At 47.8% G+C, this 22,894-nt stretch overlaps 1 protein-coding gene across 4 annotated transcripts in view; it reads left to right on the top strand.

Annotated features, from left to right (window-relative positions):
- AKNA (AT-hook transcription factor) overlaps positions 1-22,894 on the top strand; it is a 77,268-nt gene that overhangs the window by 979 nt on the left and 53,395 nt on the right. The gene's annotated exons all lie outside the window — the stretch shown is intronic.

Genomic DNA, 22,894 nt, shown 5'->3' with positions numbered 1-22,894 from the left:
TTTGGTGTGGTGCCTGAAGCCTGGACATGTGCAGAGTGTTTTTATTTTTCCCCTTTGTTTTGCATTGTTTCCTTGGCTCTCAAAACTGCTGGCTGTGAGTAGAAATTGACACAGACATCACAACCTAATTATTGACACAGATATCACAACCTAATTTTATGAAGCCTGCCAGGAGTGTATTATCAGCCATGGCAGAGGGGGATCCCACTGGTAATTCAGGTAGACTGAATTACCTGGTAATTCAGGTAGACTCATGTGGCAGTCAGGAGCTCACAGACGTGATGTCTAGATGCGGGGAGAAAGGATCTCCTGGGCATAACATTTCTTCTTTCCCGTCCCAACAATTTTAAGGCACCATTTCATAGTTTTATAGTTTATGGGGGTTTTACGGAATTGTATGTATTATTACCCACCACAAGGCCTTGGAGAGTGGCAGGATAAAAATCTAATAATAAACAAACTCCATAACAATACTTTTAGGAGAGTTTGGAACTGCAGAGGTACTTTAGGCCAGGCATCTACACCCTCCCCCCCCCCCAAGCCCCACACCTTGTCATATCAAAACCGGTTTTCCTGGAGGAGAAGGAAAACTGGTGTTCAAGAAGCTCAGTAGAATAAACCTCTGGAGAGCGTTCTGTGGGCAAAGATTGTAACATGATCCCAGGAAGAGATTTGATTGGTATTCCCATTTTTCAGATGGGGAATTGAGGCTGAGAGATGCTCATTTGGAATCTGGTAAATGTGGTTTAGGCCTAGCAGTTGTGTGAAGTCAAGAAACTTAAGGCATGGTAAGGAATCCTTGTGATGCCCCACTCTTCTCACTTTAGAACAGCCCTTTTGACCTTGTAGGAGCCCTTGAAATAATTTTTCAGGCTTTGAGGGGCCCTGGAAGTGATGACAACTGGCCACACCTCCATGCCATGCCCACCGAGGACTACGGAGGGGGGGGGGAGAGACAGGAGGCAGTTTAAGGTGGGAGTAGAAATGCAGGCTCCTTCCCCTCTCAGGTGTAGAAACCATGAGAGTTCTCACTCATGCTCAGATGGCAGGAAGGGGGACCATGGAAGTGGCTGGTTCCCTAGCTTGTGGCCAAGTCAGTTAAGGCAGGAGGGGAAAGGCCGGGGGACCCCTCTGGAGTTCCTGCGGACCCCTGGTTGGGAATCCCTGCTTTAGAAATTGAAACACTTGTTGAAGGCTTTGAATGGCTTCTGTGAACTCTCTATGTGATGAGATTGTAGTTAATCGTGTTGGAATCTTGGGGAATGAAGACTTCAGTGCTTATCAGTAGATTCGCAAGGGGCCAACACCAAAGGGACTGCAGAGAGCAAGTGTGGTGCAGTGGTTGAACTATGCCTAGAGAGGAACTGATTTCAAATCCCCATGCTGCATTGAAACTCATTGGGTGATCTTGCCCTAGTAGTCACTCTTTCTCATCCTACCCTACATCACAGGTTTGTTTGCGAGGATAAAGTGGAGCATTTTCTTTTTGTTTTGCTTTTGCAATAGTTCCTGACCTTAGGTCCAAATTATATATGTCAAAAGTGCAAGATCCTCAAAGGAGGCCTCTTCCAAGGTTAAGATGTCTACAAGAAACAGGGCTTTCTTGGTGGTGGCATCCCTTTTCTGTTTCCCTAAGGAAATCTGTCCGGCTCAGCTGGCCTTTCATGTATGGGAGAAGAACCCTCTGTCTCGGCCATCTAAAAACAAATCTATCTAATAGCAAAGTACCATATTTGCCGGCGTATAAGACGACTGGGCGTATAAGACGACCCCCAACTTTTCCACTCAAAATATACAGTTTGTTACATTACATTACAGTACTATGGGCCACTATGGGCAGCTACGTCTATCCCAACTGAAGTGCACCTAGCGTATAGGATGACCCCCCCCCCCACTTGGAGGCATGTTTTTCAGGGGGGAAAGTAGTCTTATACGCCAGCAAATACTGTAGCTAGCTTCTGTGTATAGGATGAAATGCCAAGAGATGTTGAGGGTGGAGCCAGAAGTGGGCGGGATTTGGGGTAGGGGGGGACTTCAGTTTTATATACCACTATATATGGAAGTCACCCTCCAAAGAGCCATTTTCTGCAGAGGGAACAGGTAGGGGAATTAGCCTGCTCATACCTCTTAAATGTTGGGGGGGGGGATCCTAAATTGCTCACCCCTTCTGATTCCTTGTGGGCTGCAATTTTTCCTTTTTTCTCCCTGCATTCAAACCAAGTTTCCAGTTCCCTCTTAGCAGCTGTCCTCATTTTTATTTCCGACATTACTTGACTCTGCATTCTCTCCCCTCAGCAAATGGGGAGGCTACATGCTGTGACATCAGAGCAGCACAACCAATGCCTTGGAGGCAGGGAGGGTTTGGCTACCTTGCAGATAGTCAGTGGCCATTGAAAGCCTGTTTTTTTTTAATGGCTATTTGCTCTTTTTTTAATCTCAAAAGTATACCTGCATTTTATATTTTCAAATATGATAGAACGCTGCAGGTTTAGCTGTTTCATATGCAATAAATTGAGAATTTTAAGAACTGCAAAAGAGCCTGTTGTGCTGAGCTAATTTTGCATTTACAAAAATTATAAATAAGTATAGTCTTGGGAGAGGTGAGTTCAGTTCATCTTTTTAAATGTACCAAATAAAGATATATTTTTTCTTATCACCAAAACCCAGCTACTACAAGCCTGGATTTTTGTTTCTTCTAGAACCAGCTGCTCCCATGAACACTCTGTTCTTTGTAGGCCTTTTATATATCTGTCAGTTCTTAAATGTTGCTCTGTTGCTGCAGGGCAAGGATTTCACAGAGTCCCCTGTCCTAAATCCTGTCTCATGAGTATCTCTTGAATGCATCTGTGTATATCTACCCAGGGGGTAGATTGTGAATCAGACCATTCACTTGAACAATACCCAAAGCACAAGCACTCCTACCCTGAACCTCAGGTCTTGAGAACAGAATTCACTGATCTCAGCAACCAGTAATTTCTTCAAAAAATGAAAGTACATTTTCACACAATGCTTAACTTATAATAGCCTCTGCCACTGAGGTTGGGGACGAATGAAGACAAATTAGCAGAGGATAGATCCATTAAGCCAGTGGTCCCCAACCTTTATTAGGCTGGGGACCGGCAGGGCATCGGGCCGCGCCCAGAGGGACCGCGTGGGCCACGCCCACGAGCCGCGCTCGGCCGCGCCGGGCCGCGCCCGAGGATCGGGCCGCGCCCGAGGATCGGGCCGCGCCCGCGAATCAGGCCGCGCCCGGCCGCGCCCGCAGGCCGCACCCGTGGATCGGGCCGCACCTGCGGGCCGCGCGGGCGCGGCCCGGCCCTGATTCCCTCTCCCCGCCCTCCCGCAGTAAGTAGCTTCCCGGGCCGCAAGCTTGCGGCCTGGGAAGTTTTTTACTGCGGGGGGAGGGGCGGGGAGAGGGAGCCGCGGCCCGGCCCCATGGCCTTTGCGGCCCGGCGCCGGGCCGCGGCCCGCAGGTTGGGGACCACTGCATTAAGCCATGGTGGTTAAATGGAGCATCCATGTACAAAAGCAGTGTATCTGAATACCAATGTCTGGGAGATGGAAGGCTTTTCTGTGCCTTGCCTGTAGGCATTCCAGGGGCACCTCCGTGCTGGAATATTCCTGGAGTTTTGAAAGTAGACACTGGCCAGGTGAGTTTGGGAGGGGAGAGACATCAGCAGGGGCATGGTGCCATAGAGTCTGCCCTTCAAACCTGCCAAGTCCTCCAGAGCAGGGGTGGCTAAACTGAGGCACTCCAGATGTCCATGGACTACAATTGCCATGAGCCCCTGACAGGATGCTGTCAGGGGCTCATGGTAATGGTAGTCCATGGACATCTGGTGAGCCATATTTCAGCCATCTCTGGTCCAGGGAAATTGATTTCTGTAGTCTGGAGATCAATTTTAATTCCAGGAGAACTTCAGGCCACTCCTGGAGATATCTGGCAACCCTAGTCTCAGCAGCGTTGGTCTTCTCCAGCAGGGGCCTTCTCAGCATCTCTGTTTTAACCCTGCTTTCCACTGATTGCTTGAATGATTATATTGGCTTATAGAAGACGGCCTTTAGAGTTAAATGATTCTCCCATGTGGAAATTGGGTGCAAGTAACTTTATTTTTTCAATTTTATTTTTAGAATGAGAGGATGCATAACTAATGGGGTTTTAAGTTCTGTGGAAGATTTGAATCTCCATGCATCTGTGGACATTTGCAAAGGAGGTGGTTTGATATTTTAGTTCTATATTTAGAGAGCAGTGGAAGAAAAAAGCACCTTGAAAAAGGAGCCAATTAAAATGAAAACAGTTAATGACATCTCATGCCACAGAACTATCGTGTACCTGCACTGCAGCCTGATGACCTGACCTAGATAGGCCAAGCTAGTCAGGCCTTGGAAGCTAAGCAGAGCTGCCCCTGTCTAGTAGTCGTACGGGAAACCTCCCAAAAATTTACCAGAATTGGGACATGAAGACAGGCAAGGGAGATCGGGCACTAAACATCTCTTCCTTTGATAACCCTACAGTAGGGGTGGCCAAACTGTGTGTCTCCAGATGTCCATGAACTACAATCACCTGGGTCTCATGGTGATTGTAGTTCATGGACATCTGGAGACACACAGATTGACCACCCCTACCCTATGTGCCTCTTGTGGTGCAGAGTGGTAAGGCAACGGACATGCAGTCTGAAAGCTCTGCCCATGAGGCTGGGAGTTCAATCCCAGCAGCTGGCTCAATGTTGACTCAGCCTTCCATCCTTCCGAGATCGGTAAAATGAGTACCCAGCTTGCTTGCTGGGGGGTAAACGGTAATAACTGGGGAAGGCACTGGCAAACCACCCCGTATTGAGTCTGCCATGAAAACGCTAGTGGGCGTCACCCCAAGGGTCAGACATGACTCGGTGCTTGCACAGGGGATACCTTTACCTTTACCCTATGTCAGCTGTAACACCACAGGGGTGTTACACTCACTCATTGCACCTAAAAGAATGTTTTCTTTTCTTCCTACACTTTCAGTCATAAAGGGGGCTTATTCAGAGCAACCTTGTCTGTGTAAGTTTTTATATAGCTCAGCTGACGGCACACACTACACTCTCTGGCTTTCCCTATCCGATCCTTGTTTTCTAGATTGATCCCTGCCAAATCTCTTTCTCTCTCTCTCTCCTTCCTGCCTCCCTCCTTTTAAATGCATTTGCGTGAATTGCTCGGAGTGCATACCATTATGGCTTGGCCGATGAGTGACACCTTCTTGTGAGCAGCTTGAAATCTCTTCCCTCCCCGCTCCAAGGCGTGCTCACAAAATATACGTTTGGGATAGAAATGCTGACATAGGGTTAAGTGATCCTCTGGGATGTGGTAGGGTGATTTGCGGCCAGGGGAGATGAAAATCGTTGCCTGAGAAAGCTGTTCTTTTCCTCGGGACTGCCGCTGACAGGGCCATTTTTGCAGCCTTACAAAGTAGGAGGGCATCTGATCAATAGTTTTTCTCCCCTTGTTACTTTATGGGGAAAACAAATGTGTTGAACCACAACGTAAAAAGGAACCCCGCTGGATCAGGCCAGTGGTCTGCCAGTTGCCTTGGAGCAGTGGTTCTCAACCTTCCTAATGCTGCAACCCTTTAATGCAGTTCCTCAGGTTGTGGTGACCCCCAACCATAAAACTATCCATGTGTTCGTTTACAGAAATTAAACCAAAACTGACCAGTGACGTGAAGATCCATTTTTTCCAATAGTTTCTCAGTTCAGTTCTGCCTCTTGTCTCACCATGCCGATCTTGCTCTTTTCTGTTGCTCCAGACAGATGAACGCTCTATCTTGATCTACCCCGCAAGGCTGTTGTGTGGATAGTGCACCCCTCCCCTGCTAAGCTGCTTGCCCAGCCGCAACCCCTGTGAGAGGGCCATTGTGGGTTCAGTTTCTGACAGGTGCAGGGAAAGGATTTCGGGTATCAGGCCATGGGAAAGGCCTAACTCTGCCTGAGACACCAGAAAACCCCTGGCTGTCAAGCATAAATTCACTGGGCTCATTTTAGGCATGCTTCTGTTTCTCAGCCTTGGTTCCCTCCATGATAGCATCCACCTGCCTTGCAAGATTGTTGTCACTGAGATAATTTAATTTTTTTAAATTGCAATATTTGTACCCTGCCTTATCTTCTGAGGATCAGGGGCTTTTCAGTGCTTGACATTCATTGTTTGTGTTTGTATTTCGCACCAAGCGACATACCTGCCTGCTCCATTAGGGCCAAGTTGAGCTAAATCTTGAGTAGTGCATAGACCAGGGGTAGTCAAACTGCGGCCCTCCAGATGTCCATGGACTACAATTCCCAGGAGTCCCTGCCAGCTTTCGCGGCTTTCGCTGGCAGGGGCTCCTGGGAATTGTAGTCCATGGACATCTGGAGGGCCGCAGTTTGACTACCCCTGGCATAGACTATCTGTAAAAATGCCCACAAGAGGGGAAGGGGCAGAAATGCATGACAGAAAATTCTGTATCCCCAAGGGAATGAGGTCCCAACTTCAGATCCTACTATCTCCGGTCAAAGGACCATTTGGGGGAAGGTCCACCTTTTCCTTTCTAAACTCCCTGTAAGACTGTGCCACAGAGCAGATAATATGAAGTTAGAGAGGGACCAGTGACTTTTCATATTTATTTATTGAAAACATTTTTGTACCACCTTTCCACTTAGTCAGGGTTCTTAAAGCAGCAAACATGAGAACATTGAAACAGCTTAAGTATTAAAAAACATTTAAAATGATAAAATAAGTCAACCAAACTCAATAAACATGCGGTGCTAGAACTAGGAAAGGAGCTCAAAAACATTTATTGGGGGTATGCCAAAGAAAGCCAAAAAAGTCTTTGGCCCCTGGTGGAAGATGTCAATAGCAGGAGAAAGATGAATCTCCTCAGAACTTGGGAGAAAAGACCCAGTAAGTTTAGGCAACTTCTGTATCTAAACCTGGAGAAAACTGGAGACAGCCTTAAGCACGCCTCTGACGCGTGTGTGCAGATTGCTTCCAGAACTCCCCCCCCCCCATTCATTTGTTCTTTAAAACCATGCGCAAAAGCTCTCAGGCTCTGCATTTAAAAAAAAAAAAATCCATCTCTCCACCAGGCACCATGGACACTTGTCTGTTGACCCTGATTGTATTATTTTAACAACCAGATGAAAGGCAGGTTCGGCTGAGCAAAATTCAAGAGTCCAGTGGCACCTTTAAGACCAACCAAGTTTCGTGCCTGCAGGTTTCTTCAGATACTGTGTGAGTCTTTCGCTCAAGGTCATCCTGGGTTTTGGGTTGTGGAATCCAGGTTGAGAAATTTCTGGGGAGATCTCAGCAGGGTATGATGCCCTTGAAGCCATCCTCCCAACCAGCCCTTTTCTCCAGGTGAACTGTGTCATCTAGAAACCAAATAGGGTTGCCAGCTTTGGGTTGGGAAATACCTGCAGACTTTGGAGGTGGAGTCTGGAGTGAGTGGGATTTGGGGTGGGGAGAGACCCAGTGGAGTATAATGGAATCCACCCTCCGCAGCGGCCATTTTCTCCAGGGAAACTGATTTCTGTCGCCTGGAGATGAGCTGCAATTCCAGGGGATGCCCAGACCCCACCTGGGGATAAACAAAGTATAGATTATAATTTGTTTGGTTTCAACTGGGGGGGGGGACGTAGTGAAGGAAATAAATATATCAAGATCAATGGCCAGATGTACCACCAACTGTGGAATTAACATCTGCCCCCCAAATATGAAGGCATCCCCACAGTCCTCTTTGAAATGGGGTGGCCACCCATGCAGAGTTATCCCCCCCTTCCCCAGACCAAAGAACTACATTCCAATCTCCCATTCCAAATCACATTACATTCTACTCTTCATTACATAACAGTCTGCGATTCAATTCTTTCAAATAAGAAACAACGTAAAACGGAGAGGACGTTTGGCCCGTCTGGGGGTTTGTTCGGAATGCAGATATAAATTCAGACCAGTCTGGGCTGACGGCCTCCTGGCTCTCTCTGGATCACTGAAACTCACACTCTCCCGGAGTATTTTCTTTTCTTATAGCTCAGAAAAGAAAACATCTGGAGCGGAGGGGCACAGAACTGGGGCTGGGTGGGAGGGGTTGAGAGATTTATCGCCAGCCCCTACAAGATTCCTTCCGGGCAGGGCAGCTGCTTTTCCCATTCAGTGCCTCTTGGGGGGGTGGGCACAGCTGAATCTAAGCATGAGTCTGTGGAAGGGAGACATCAGGATAGGAGTCTGGGGGGTGGGGGAGATGGATAATCTGGTTAACAGAGCCGGGTTGGCTTCTCATCTTGCAAAGGCAGGAGAGAGTGAGAGGAGGGGGGTTTGCATCCTGCTTTTCATTACCCAAAGGAGTCTCAAAGTAGTTTACAATTGCCTTCCCTTCCCTTCCTCTCGCCACAACAGATGCCCTGTATGCTAGGTGAGGCTAAGAGGATTCTGAGAGAACTGGGACTGGCCCAGGGATGTCCAGCAGGCCTCACATGGAGTGGAGAATCAGACCCAGTTCTCCAGTTTAAAGGCTGCCGTTCTTAACCAAGCTGGCTCTCAAAAGGAGGGAAGAGGCTTCTGCTACTTGTGACTTGCCCTTTTTAATAGTAGGGGCTGAGCAGCAAAGAGAGAAATGCTGGCCAGAGTTTCTGGATAAAAACACTAGTTTGCTAAGCCGTCGATTTCTAAAGGGTCCGCTACTTGGGCACCACAGTTGGGATCCTGATAGCACAGGGAGGGGGTGGGCTTTGAGAACAATTGACATTGAACTGCTACACATTCTAATTGGAGGCTGGTAGAAGACCAAAACAGAAAAAGTTAAAATTCTATAATATTTCCCTGCACGGCTGTTTCTGAACTGAGAGTTTCAGATTGCATGAGATGCCCTGATGAGAGCCGGTGGAGCTGCTTTGGGCCAACAGGCCGTAGGGAAGGGAAAGGTGTCTCCGTAGTAGAGTAGCTGCTTGCGGGCACAATGACACAGGGTCAGCCCTTGGCAGCATCCCTGGTTAAAAGGTCCTGCTAGTAAAGGCTGGGAAAGACAGCTGCTGCCCATCAGAGCAGACAATATAGGCCCTGATAAACCACTGGTCTGGTCCTGTGTGATGCTGACAGAGTTTAACTGTGCAAAGGGGTGCAGCACCAGCTGCTTAAAAGAATAAAATGGTTTTTATTAAGGAGAGAGAGCCTTAATAGCCCAACTGATGAACATTCTGGAGGGAAAGAAGGCAGGAAGGATGCCCAGAGGAGAAGGAAGTCTCCAATTCACCCAATCAGGGCGCAGGAGGAGATGCTTTGAAAATATCTGGAAGTTCCTAATCTAAATATGCTAACCGCACATCTCCGATGCCCCTGTAGAATATCCTTACGCTCTTAAAACATGTAGATTACAGGGGTTGCACATGCCAGCATTTAAGACACTTCAATGTCCTTTGCCTAACTCTAACCCAATCTGTGAAAAAAGGTCCCATTTGTAGATTTCAGCCCCCAAACCCAATGTAGTCATTACATGAATATGCCACAGTCAGATGTAGGTGGGGGATGGCGAAGGGTTAGGCACATTGATTCTGGCGATGCAGGAGGAGAGTGGGATGCCAGGAGAAATTACTTCCTGTGATGTGGGAGTGGCCTGGTCACATCCGGTGGGAGGGTCTGGGTGATAGCTCCTCTGGTGACGTGTCACTTTCAGGGGGCATGGCAGGGATGCGTGGCCAGCTGACTTCACTTCCTAGTACCATGAAGCCTGAAAAATCTTTCAGGAGTACCTCCAAGGCCAAAACGTTGGGGAAATTCTGCATTAGGGCGTTGTCTGATGGCCATTGAGTGCAAGGGGTTATTTGAAGGTATGCCCGAAATCTGTGCAATCAATGCATATATAATAAATGTAAAAATTACCTTGTGTGGTGTGCTAACTTTTTGCTTGTGCATGACAGGGCAGTCAATGTACATTCCATGGGTGGTGGTAATGGATTATAATCTCTGACAGGCAGTGACTCTATAGGGACTCATCCAGCATCGTCTACTACTTTATATGTAGGGATCGAACCTGGGACTTTCTGGGACAGGAGCTCTGCCACTGAGGTGGGCTTCTTCCCCTATTTGTCAAGACAGATTTCACCTCTGCTGTTAAAAGCGTCTTTGAACGTCGCCTGGCAGGCGATGAAGTTGCATGAAAAACCATGAAGCAGAATGAAATGTGTTAGCATCCAGGTTTGACGTTAGCCATGCAAAGCTCACAGCTCAGCCTTCCTGTGGGTTTTTTGTTGATGTGTCACCTCTGAATAGATGCAGTTGCTATGAAACCCTTCATGCACCAGTTTAGATTGTTGTCACCATCTCGACTTCTGTGGTCTGCAGAAGAAATTCCCCTTTCATCACCAATTTCCTCCACCACTTGCAGTAAATGAGCCATATGGGAGAGTGGTATAAAAATCTAAGAAATAAATAAAAATAATAAATGATTGCTCCTGCCTTGTCAATTTTCATCCTGGTTATTCTTCCTGGAAGCCTTCAGAAGAAACTGGCAGTGGGGTTGGAGATGTTGAGCGGGGGGGGGGGGCAATTTCTCTGCTGGGCCTGCACTATTTCCATTAGGATGTTTTTGCTCATGCACAAGATTTGATCAGGCCTCAGAGCTGGGAAAACATTGTTCTATCTCAGCCTTTCTCAACTTTTTGCCATTGAGAAACCCCTGAAACATTCTTCAGGCTTCAAGAAACCCCAGAAGTGGCACAATTGGGAAGAATATGGTTGGGAAGCATAGCTGTGGACATGCCTACTCAGAGCCCCTAGCCTTCCCACCCCCTCTAGGCCCTTCATTGGCCATTGGGGATGGGTGGGGGAGGCAAGCAGGTTGACATGACCATATATGGCCATAAAGGTAAAGGTATCCCCTGTGCAAGCACCGAGTCATGCCTGACCCTTGGGGTGACGCCCTCCAGCGTTTTCATGGCAGACTCATAATGGGGTGGTTTGCCAGTGCCTTCCCCAGTCATTACCGTTTTACCCCCCAGCAAGCTGGGTACTCATTTTACCGACCTCGGAAGGATGGAAGGCTAAGTCAACCTTGTGCCGGCTGCTGGGATTGAACTCCCAGCCTCAATCCCAGCAACCATACCACCCAATAAATATTTAACAAATAAAAAAGAACATATAAAAATTATAAACTCCCATCTATTCAGGAAACCCTCCCAGGGCCATCAAGAAATCCCGGGGTTTAACGAAACCCTGGTTGAGAAAGCCTGATCTATCTTATCAGGTCAGATTGCTTAGTGACCATTTTGCAGCTGCTATTTGCTGCAAGATGCAGCTGAGCCTGCTGGCATGATACACCTCCCTCTATAAAAAACACTGGAAGTTTTAGAAAGGAATTCTGGGAACTGTTGCTTAGTTAAGGTACTGAGATCGCTCCCATACAGTTTTGAACTTTCTTCACAAAATGCCAGTAATTTATTCTCTTTTTAGATCAAGAGATGCGCTGGCAGCATCAGCTAGAAGAATCCTGATTCTGGAAATAGTTTTTGGGGCTGAAACGTCATTTCTATTTGCTGGACTACTTCTTAAGGGTTTCAGTAAATGACCATTATGATGTTGGCTTATTTCCCCCCTTTTATTTTCCCCCACCCTTTTCTTGAATTATCAACTTCCTTCCTCCTTCCCAGCCACTTTCTCTGTTGCAATCCTTAGCTCTTCTGCTTCCTGTTTTATTTATTTCCTTTTTTTAAAAGCCTTTTGTTTTACCCAGAACAGTCAGCATCTTTAGGCCAATTATTCCTCAGTTGGGTTGTAGAAGAAGAAGTGTTGGTTCTTATATGCCGCTTTTCACTACCCAAAGGAGGCTCAGAGCGGCTTACAGTCTCCTTCCCTTTCCTCTCCCCACAACAGACACCCTGTGAGGGAGGGGAGGCTGAGAGAGCTCTGATGTTGCTGTTCTGTGAGAACAGCACTATGAGGGCTGTGACAAGTCCAAGGTCACCCAGCTGGCTGCATGTGGGGGAGCAGGGAATCAAAACTGGCTCACCGGATTAGAAGTCCACACTCCTAACCACTACACCAAGCTGTGGGTGTATCCCCAGCTCCACACTCTTGGTTTCCACCGGGGTTTCCATGTCGCCTAACGTTCGGAACCTTGGGTGAGAGCCGGAGGGGCTCGGAAGCCGAAAGGTGGTTCCTGGTGAACCAGCTTGGCGCTAGTGGGGACAGTCCAGGGGCCACCCGCTTTTCTGAGCTTGTGGCCATATTTGGAAATGGGACACAGCCTGGTGGGCATGACCACAAAATGGCTGCCACCCGCACAAGGGAGAAGATGGATATAGTGGGAAAGAAAGGCGAGTGAGAATAAAACCAGCACTGTGGTGTCGGCCGCCACTGAATGTTTGTTATTTTTAATTCCTGCAGTCAGTCAGATTTTCGGTGGCAAATCAGAAACCCTGCTGGGCAATGGCCCCAACCGACCCCATCCACTTCCTGAAAACTCTTGGTGGGCATCCTTGCTGCTCGAATGTTGTCCGGAGAAATGAGTCTGGCTGCACCTGATGTCGCCAGAGGACATCAAAGGAGATGGAGGGGGATAGCAAATGGCATCATCTAGGGCAGGGGTAGTCAACCTGTGTTCCTCCAAATGTCCATGGACTACAATTCCCATGAGCCCCTGCCAGCAAATGTTGGCAGAGGCTCATGGGAACTGTAGTCCATGGACTTCTGGAGGACCACAGGTTGACTACCCCTGATCTAGGGAGATGCCTCTCTGTCTTGCATTGTTTATTTGGGCTGCCCAGATGCAAGCATGAATCACTCTCTGGCATCACTAGCTGCAAATGTGTCTAGATTGGATCAGGAGTTTTGTCCATGGCGGGGAGGGGGGAGAATGACAGCTTAAAACTGTCCCTGTGCCAGATAGCCACGTGCAGATGTTCTGCTGGGCTGCTCTGCCATCAGCAGAATCTCAGCAAAAAGACGGAGAAGATTCTCCTTCCTGCCTCTGATTTCTCTGCAGGTTCACAGGAAACGTGGCAGAGGCAAGGAATGGCTTGTAGTGGTTCAGAGCAGCGGCCTCTAATCTGGAGAACTGGGTTTGATTGGCCTGTGCCTCCACATGCTGCCAGCAGGGTGATTTTGGGCAAGGCACAGTTCTCTCAGGGTTCTCTCAGCCTCACCTATCTCATAGGGCGCCAGTTGTAGGGAGAGGAGGGGTAAGAGATTGTATGCCGCTTTGAGATTCCTTTGGGTAGTATGATGATAAATATTTATTGCATATGGCCAAACAAAATTTGGACTGTAAAATACAGAAGCAAAGCAGTATTTCCCCAGTTAATATTTAAGAACAGTAAAAATAAGATGATGTTCTCACAATATAAGATAAATAAAAGTAGTGCACCAAGATGGGGGCTCTTGTATAAACCAGTTCTCCTCCTTCTGCGCATCACAGTTCTATCCCATTCTTGCTCCAAGGAGCTCAGGATGGCATTGCCAACCTTTGCAATAACCCTATGAAGTGGATTGGGGTGGGGGAAGAGCATCTGTTGCTGGCACATGGTCACTCAGGGATTCTTATGGCAGAGCAGGGATCTGAGTCTTCCCGCTCCTTGTCCTGCTTTCAGACTACTGCACACTCTGTCCCAATGCTGCATGGTTTACTGTAGTTGAAAGTTTTGATTGCTTCATTTAGCATTTTGCCGTTTAGATCAAGCCTAGAGCTGCTGGCCGTGGTGCAGTTAGCAGCCTTGACTCAAGACAACTTTGGTGGTGGGAACAGACTCAATTGGAGACCACTGAACCCATGGAGCTGCTTTAGCCTGAACCACATCGTCTACACCAGGGGTAGTCAAACTGCGGCCCTCCAGATGTCCATGGACTGCAATTCCCAGGAGCCCCTGCCAGCATTCGCTGGCAGGGGCTCCTGGGAATTGTAGTCCATGGACATCTGGAGGGCCGCAGTTTGACTACCCCTGGTCTACACTGACTGGCAGCAGCTTTCCAGGGTCTCAGGTGGAGGTCTTTCACATCACTTCCTACTCAATATTTCTGACTGGATGTGCTGGTGAGGGTTGAACCAGGGACCAAGCAGAAACTCCACTGCTAAGCCACAATTCTTCCACATCTGTGCAAAATCACCAAGTTTCCTGAGCCTTGCAACGTGGCTCTGATTTTGGACTTGGGTCTGAACTCTGTGCCGATGCATGATGGCTGTTTTGTCTTGCAGGGAAAAAATTGGATTCTGGCAGGTCACTCTGTTGGCGGGAAGCAGCAGAACAAAGTGGCAGCTCTCAGGCCAACAAAGTTTGATTCTATAAGCTTTTGTGTGCAAAAATATCTGAATATCATGCTTGCATTCAAAAGCTTATATCTCGAATCAAACTTTGTTGGTCTTAAAGGTGCCATTGGACTCAAACTTTGGTCAGAAGAAAAATAGGTTCAGGGAAAGACAATAGAGCTTGACAGACATTGCAAAACCAGGGTCTTGCCAGCATAGAATCGTGGTGTTGGAAGGGACCTCCAGGGTCATCTGGTCCAACCCCCTGCAGAATACAGGAAACTCACAACTACCTGCCTTTCCACAGTGGCCCCAATTCCATGCCCAGATGATGCCCCCTCCAAAAAATGAGCTGATGGAATGAGCTTCTGGAGGAGATAAGGGCCCTGACAGAACTAAAGCAGTTCTGCAAGGGCTGAAAAAGGGAGTTGTTCCGCCAGGCATTTGGTTGAGGCCGACTGGAGTCTGCAACACTGCAGGACTCCTGACCCCCCTCCCCCCAGCAATCCTGAACCTAGCCATGGACCTGTTGATCATCACTTTGATAAACTGTTATCTGTTATTGTCCTTGTTATTACCACTATTGTACTGTATTGTATACTGATGTAGAACAAGTTCAGTGTATTGTTTACATTCTATGTGAACTGCCCTGAGCCTCAGGAGACAGTGGAATACAAATATAAATAAAATAAATAAGTAACCCAGAATCCTTGGCCAATCAGGTGTGGAGGAAATTCACCTCCTGATCCCAAAGTGGCGATTGGCATTTCCCTGGGCATGCAGGAAAGGGCCACAAGAGCCAAGCTCAGATACAATCAGTTCTGCCCACCCACCTGCAATCTGCCTAAATTCACAGAATCAGCATTTCTGTCAGATGGCTACCTAAACCCCTGCTTAAAACCTTCCAAAGACTCTGAACAAGGCATAGATTTTCCACTTACTACAGCTTCCTTTCAGGCTAACCAGAACCTTAATTTTTTTCCCAGATGCTGCCTTGTGGATGGGACCTGTATGCACATGGAAAGTCCATATATTGCACGCGGCTCCCAATTGGCCACTTGGCTCTTGAGTGCCACTCGGAGGGGCAAATCAGGAGCTTCACAGCTCCTGATTCGCCCCTCCGAGTTTTTATCCCCTTTAGCCCTTAGCGTTTTATTTATACTGCTCCGCTGGAGCGGTGTAAAGATAAGGTTTAAATTCTTGCTACCTATAAAATTGATAAAAATATTGAAGACCCAGAGGACTTGTCACTGATGAAAGAATCTCACTGAAAACGGATATTACCTGGATTCCATTTTGACAAAAGTCATACAGAATAAACAGATAAGGAAAACTACAAAAAAGGACACTTTTCTTTCTTTTATGTTTATTGTATTGCCATTGGATGGGTCTTTTTCTCTCTGTTTGGTTTAATTATTAGACCGTCCTTCTTATACTCTTGTATGAATGGAACATCTGCAGGGGGCTTATGAAAGCAAGAAATGCTGGGCAGGAAGGGGGGGGGGGTCTTAACACTTTCTTTGCTTGTCAGTTTTCACCTCCGAATCTCCCTCCCTCTTGACACACCCAGCTCTTGTTTAAAAATCTAGTAGCAGACAGAGTTAACGGAGCTTCCCCGTTCTTTTTGCTCATTTGAGCCCTCCTCTTGTTTTCGTGCATGTCTGATGTCTGAATTCTAATATTAATTCCGTCACATGTTGGCCTGTCCCTGGTCGACTCAGTTGTAAACAGAGTGATCAGCTGCTTCTTGCAACAAAACAGCCCTGGGTGGGAATGTTTCTCCTGTACAAAAAGACATCAGTGGGCTTTTCTGGCAGGGCTTCTCTGTTTTTAACAGTTGTGTAACAGGCAAAAAAATATATCAAAAGGCAAAGTTCTCGCTCTGTGGATGGGGGGGGGGAGGGGGGATATGGAGTCTTTCTGCTCTGGCTACATCCCCTAATGTTCTTTTTAGAGCGTGTGTAGTGATTGGATAATCATTATCAGAATAATGTACCATTGAATCGCCACCAACTCATAGCGACCTCATCCACAGGCAAGGGATGATCAGAGGTAGTTTGCCTTCCTCTGTATAGCAACCCCAGTTTTCTTTTATGGTCTCCCATCCCAGTGCTGACAGAAGCCAACCCTGCTTAGCTAAGAAGGGCAATTTAGGCTGCTGAAAATAAGTAACGCATTATTGTGATTTCCCCTCCCTATTTTTATTTATTTTTCAGTTTTATTTACTGCTCCTCCCCAAAAAACAGGCTGGGGTGGTTCGTGACATAACACATAACATATAAAATCGGAATTAAATTGACAGTATGCCATTAAAACAATTCAGTGCTCCCTTGTATTTATGAGTGATTCTGCTGGTCCATCTCTGACTCCAGTGGTTCCCAACCTTCCTAATGCCGTGACCCTTTAATACAGTTCCTCATGCTGTGGTGACCCCCAACCGTAAAATTATGCAAGCGTTCTTTCACAGAAATTAAACCGAAACTGACCAGTGGCATGCAGATCCATTGTTCATGATTGTATATAAATTATAAATATATAAATTGTTTTTTTTTTTGGGGGGGGGGGTTCTCAGTTCAGTTCTGCTTCTTGTCCCACCATGTCGATCTCACTCTTTTCCACTGCTCCACACAGACAAACGCTCTATCATGATCTACCCTGCAAAGCTGTTGTGCAGATGCCCCCCCCCCCCAAGCAGCTTGCCGTGACACGACCCCTGTGAAAGGTTCGTTCAACCTCCAGGGTCCCGACCCCCAGGTTGAGAACCGCTGTGTTAGTCCATTTCACAGTCAGTATGGGTGTTATCCCGGTTCTAATTCAGAAATAGGAATGAAGAAGACGAGGGGAAGGAGGCCCATAGATTTTATTGACAATTAGTTTGTTCTGGTCTCAAACAAACGCTTGGTGGAAAAGTGCCAGATGCTTCAGGCCGGGGACCACCAACATGTTAGTATTGCATGATCTTAAGGTTCTTCTGGGAGTTTAAAGGAGCTTTTTGTATTTAAGGGCGATAATAGTGTCAGCCCATGAGCTGACGCTGCAACAGTTGGACTGCCAGTTTTATTTAGGGCAGGGGTAGTCAACCTGTGGTCCTCCAGATGTCTATGGACTACAATTCCCAGCATGGCAGGGGCTTATGGGAATTGTAGTCCATGGACATCTGGAGGACCACAGGTCGACTACCCCTGATTTAGGGTACAACTTGAGATTTCTGCTCTCACCTACATATCAGCTGCATCATTTATTTGGTATAACCCTTTTTAGGTGTTACATTTCTAGCGCTCTGTTCTGATGTACCAAAACAACGCGCATTTCTCAACCAGGTCAATGCGTCGATCGGCGCATACATGCAGGCACATGCCTCCCCCCCCTTGCGATGCCCACACTTCCCCTCCCCCTCCCCCCCGCAATGTGGCGCTGGCTGCTTCGGGCATGAGTGGCCGCTTGGGACGCGAAGCGCCCAAACCTAAATTTGCTCACCCTAACTCTAGCTGAGTTTCCTCCTCATCTTCCTCCTTGGAAGCTTTTTTAAAAATCATATGGCATAAGTGTAGCATAGCCAGGAGATCTGAGGAGGGTCTAGCGAAGAGACATTGGAAGGTGCTTGGCCATTACCTACCTCCTCATCTACTGCAACTTCGTGTTCCTTGGAGGTCTCCCATCCAAGGAGTAGCCAGGTCAGCCCTGCTTAGCTTCCGAGATCTGATGGGTTCAGGCTCACCTCGGCTATCAAGCTCTGGGCTCCTTACTTATTTATATTTTATATTTATACCCCACCCTTTCTTGTAGGCTCAGGCAGTTTATAGATATTTTGTAGGCAGTGTTCTAAAAATTATAATGATGGGAGTGCTGGGGAGAAGTGCTTTTGGTTGCAGACACTCAGTTACATAATTATATCCGATACGCACAGTCTTGGCGGCTGACCGAGCAGTATGTTGACAGTGGGGATCCCTGTGTGTGCAATAGTTTTTGGAGACTGTGACTGCTCGCCAGCAACTGTGATTTCTCTTTCTCCCAGTCTTTGCAGTGCTTTTGCAAGATCTTGGCGGCAGCAGTGACAGGAAAGGTAGATGCATGAATGAGCGAAACCCACACAAGAGATCCTGCCGGGTGTCTTGAATACTTTTGGTGCTTCCGGCCTCTGTGTTTCAGAAGGCGCATGGGAAGTGTGGGGGCGGGGGATGGGGAGGTCCGCCTGCCGTCGCTTTTTTGGACGGCACATGCAGGGAAGCAGCAGAAGGCTTTTCTGAAATGCTTGTCTGAAGCTTGGCTTTTTAGAGTAAACTGATAAACGGTTGGAGAGTGACTTTCTAGGATTCATTCGCCTCTGTGGTCCCAAGGATGGCCCAGAGAGGTGAGAGAGAATGTGTGTGTGTGTGCATGCACATTTGTGCGCGCACATGCTGGGATGGGCCATAGAAAGGAGAAACATTCTGAAAAGCAGCCAGCAAGGAAGTCAGACGTAGCTGCCTTCGTGGCCTGTTTCCTTTGGCAGGGGGGTGGGGGGACGCTTGGGTGTCTCGCAATCTCAAGAGTCGAAACAGAGTGCTGTGGTTTTGCTGGAGCCTCTTCGGCAGAACAGAAAAAGGAAGTGACACCAGGGGCCTCAGCCGAGGAAGGGAAATGGTGCAATGATATCGTCTCATCCTCTGCGAAGTGCTGCAAAGTCCCAGTGCTGCAAAAGGTTGCTGCAAAAATTCTGGTGGTGCAACTGGGTTCAGTTTCTTTTTCATAAGCATGAAAGTGCTGGAATTTTGAACATGCCCAGTCCGCTTATCCACGGTGGAAGTTCCTGGTCTCCTCCCAGGGACCGCTTGCCATCCTCTCTGCTATTGCACGATGTTGCACACACGTCAGCAGCATCTGATGCACCCGTTTCCTTTGCAATAACCTGGCCTCTGTATTTGGTTCTTGTGGTTAGTAATCTACTTGGAAACAACAAGATTGTTGTCGTGTGGGGGCGGGGGGGGGGGCACAGCCGCATAAGGGCCATGGCTCAGTAGCCGAACATCTTCTTGGCATGCAGAAGGTCCAAGGTTCAGTCCCCAGCACCTTCAGTTGAAGGGATCCAACCCTAGATGCACCCCAGAATCCCACTGCTATATTGGGAAGGTGATTTGGCGGTCTTTTTCAAGCTTTTGACTGCAGAGGAACCCCCAAAATATTTTTCAGGCTTTCAGGAACCCCAGAAGTGGTGACACACCCCTTCAGAGAAGTGGGTGTGGCAGTAAATCATGGGAACCAGTCAATCATTCAGTTGACCGTTTACCATTTCTTTTGTGTAGAAAGAGACCAAGGCCTTTTCCGCACACATAGGATAATGCACTTTCAATATGCTTTGGCAGCTGCATTTTCCTGTGCAGAACAGGAAAATCTACTCCTAAAGTGCATTGAAAGTGCATTATCTATTGTGTGCAGAATAGGGCCAGGTCTGTAGAGCAACAGGGGAAGTGGGCCCCAGTGATGTCTAATGATGTCAGTAGCCCACCAAACTTCTGGGAAAGGCTGCCTAGCCCCTGTGACAGAGTGGACCTGCTTTGTCGATTACTCTGATGAGTGAGGAAGGAGTTGCAGCTCACCAGTTCAAAGGTTCCCGGGGCTGCAGTATTCTGTTTCCCAGCTAACAGAGCAATCCTAAACCAATCTGCTTGGGATCCTGTTCATGTGGGACTGACTTCCAGGTGAGTGTGCTATAAGAGTCCCAACTCCTGTGTTGAATCTTCACCAACTAGCAGGCAATAGCAATGACCTCCATACGGTGCACAGGTTCACCTGCTAAACATACAAAACCAGTCCTGGTTTGGGTGGGTGGGGTTTATCAGTCAGCTGACCGTAGGATTGGCAGATTCCCCTTGCCGAACAGGCTGTGGGGTAGTGTTGCCAGATTCAAGCTGGGAGACTTCTGGAATTTGGGAGAGTGACCTTGAGAAGGACCCAATAGAGTCCACCCTCCAAAGCATTGTTTTTCTACAGGGGAGCTGATTTTTGTAGTCTAGAGATGGGCTATAATTTTGGGGGATCTCCAGGTCCCACCTGGAAGCTGGCATCCTGGATTGGAAACCCGGTGGCCATCAGGGTTTGTATTTCAGAGCAGCTTTTTTGGCCAACAGTAGACTAGTTTGGGTTTAATCCTCAGGGTGGAAATTAGAGACTCTGGCTTTTCAGGCTTGTCTTGTTGTTTTCATTTGGGAAGTTCATTACTCCCAGGTGGAAAGTTCTGCGTCTTGCGGATGGGTGCTCTGCACATTTATCTGAAAGTCAACTCTGACCAAGTTCATTCTGCAGATAGAAAGCTAGTATGCCAGAGATTGTAGCATTCTCCTTGTTGCACTAGATTTACACCTGCAGAGAGCCAGCATGGCTAAGAGCGGTGCCATGCCAAATATCTTGAGCATCTTTGCTTTCTCTGAGACTTTCCTTGGGAGTCTCATCGATCAAGTCACAGAGAGGATTTTTGTCTGCATAATAAACCTTTAGTTGCCTCTTTCTTGCAATTCAGCGGCAGAAAATGGCCCCCTTGTGCTCTCTCTCTGCCGATGCCTTTTCAGTTCCCTATCTCAGATTGGCAGTGCCTCAGGTGGCCAGTGAGCTCCCATTTACAGCTTGGAGAGGCCTGGCTCCAGTTTGGAGAAGCTGGCCTGGGTTTGATTTGAGCACGAGGTTGCTGCAGTAACAGGAGTATCAGGGTGGATGCTGCTGTAGCCTTTTGCGCTGCTGGATCAGGCCTGCTCCAGGTATCAATTTTGAATTTCACACGAAGGGGCTGGGAAGGCATGAACTGGCAATGTGCGTGAGACGGAGCATCCCTCTGTGGCACAGCTTTTCTCTGTCCGGCGTTATTAGTCCTGCCTGGAGATGTTCACATCATATTCTGCAGGCTTTCTGGAGTTTTGGCAGTACAAGCAAACTCCTTTCCTCCCATCCCATCATCTTACAGAGAGAAGAAAATGAAGTTGGGTTTTTTTTTAATGCTTGTGGGATTGGGGAGGGAGGGGGTCTTGCATCAGTTACAGAAGATAGGTGGTCAGGGGGACCCTTAGAATTTTTCAGAGGTGACGGTAACCCCGGGAAAGGGCATCATGAACCACGACCAACCACCAAAAATGTAAATGAGAATGCTGAATGTTGTTTTAAACATTCATAATGAGCTCATCAAGCATTTTCCAGAGGCCGGGAGTCTGCTGCAGCTGAAATAATGGGTTGTCTTCTGGCGCCCCAAAGGCTAACCAACGTATTGTGGCTGAAGGTTTTGTGAGACGGAGCCCACATTGTGGACTGTAAATGCTGCATTGTGACCATGCGGCTGGCATTCAGTTTATCCCTCATCCTCTAAGCCAGGCTTTCTCAGCCAGGGTTTCCTGAAGGGTTTCCCAAATAAATAAATGGGTGGAGGTTATTTTTTATATATATATTTCTTAAATTTGTTAAACATTTATCAGGTTATATCACTATATATATCAGTGGTTCCCAACCTTCCTAATGCCATAGCCTTTTAATACAGATCCTCATGTTCTGGTGACCCCAAACCATAAAATTATGCAAGGGTTCCTTCACAGAAATCAAACCAAATGCTCTTTTCTGCTGCTCCACACAGATGAACACTCTATCTCCATTTACCCCGCAAGGCTGTTGGGTGGATGGTGCCCACTCTCACCCCCCCCTGCCAAATTGCTTGCCCAGCCGCAACCCCTGTGAAAGGGTCGTTCGACCCCCGAAGGACTCCCAACCTCCAGGATGAGAACCACTGCTATATATGGTCATGTCAACCTGCCCCCCCCCAAATGGTCAATGATGGGGCTGGGTGGTGGGTAGGAAGAGGGGGCCAGGTGGGCATGTCCACAGCTCTGCTTCCCCACCATATTCTGCACGATCGCACCATTTCTCTAGTTTCTCGAAGCCTGAAGAATGTTTCAGGAAGTTCTCAGTGGTCAAAAAGTTGACAAAGGCTGCTCTAAACTCTGCTTCCCCCCTTATTTCCTCCTCTTTTCACACACCCCAATTCCTCTTTGGAGCAACTATAGTTTCCTGTGATGTGTGGATTGACCAACTCCAGGGTCATTTTGCCCTTTTCAAAAAAGAGCCATCTGGGCCGCCCTGCTGGGGGTGGGAATAACTCTTCCCCTGCACCAATTTCCCTGATCTAAAATGCCCCCATGGGTGCTGGAAGACCCAGTATGGGGGAAGCCCCATAACTATGAGAGTGTCTCATATTTTCTCACTGTACTAGCCTACCATACAGTGTGGTGTAGTGGTTTATGGCAGCAGCTTCTAATCCGGTGAGTTGGGTTTGATTCCCTGCTTCTCCACATGTAGCCAGCTGGGTGACCTTGGACTTGTCACAGCCCTGATAGTGCTGTTCTCACAGAGCAGTAACATCAGGGCTCTCTCAGCCTCACTCACCTCACAGAGTGTCTGTTGTGGGGAGAGGAATGGAAAGATGAATGTAAGTCGCTTGGAGACTCTTTCAGGTAGAGAAAAGTAGCATATAAGAACCAACTCTTCTTCTTCAGTAATATCAGGGCTCTCTCAGCCTCACCTCCCTCACAGGGTGTCTGTTGTGGGGAGGGGAAAGGGAAGGCAAATGTAAGCCACTTTGAGACTCCTTCGGGTAGAGAAAAGTAGCATATAAGAACCAACTCTTCTTCTTCAGTAATATCAGGG

Source organism: Paroedura picta, chromosome 12 (genome assembly GCF_049243985.1).
Source record: "Paroedura picta isolate Pp20150507F chromosome 12, Ppicta_v3.0, whole genome shotgun sequence".
NCBI lineage: Eukaryota > Metazoa > Chordata > Lepidosauria > Squamata > Gekkonidae > Paroedura > Paroedura picta.
The sequence above is the reverse complement of the archived record's forward strand: the minus strand, read 5'-3'. Positions and strand labels throughout refer to the sequence as shown.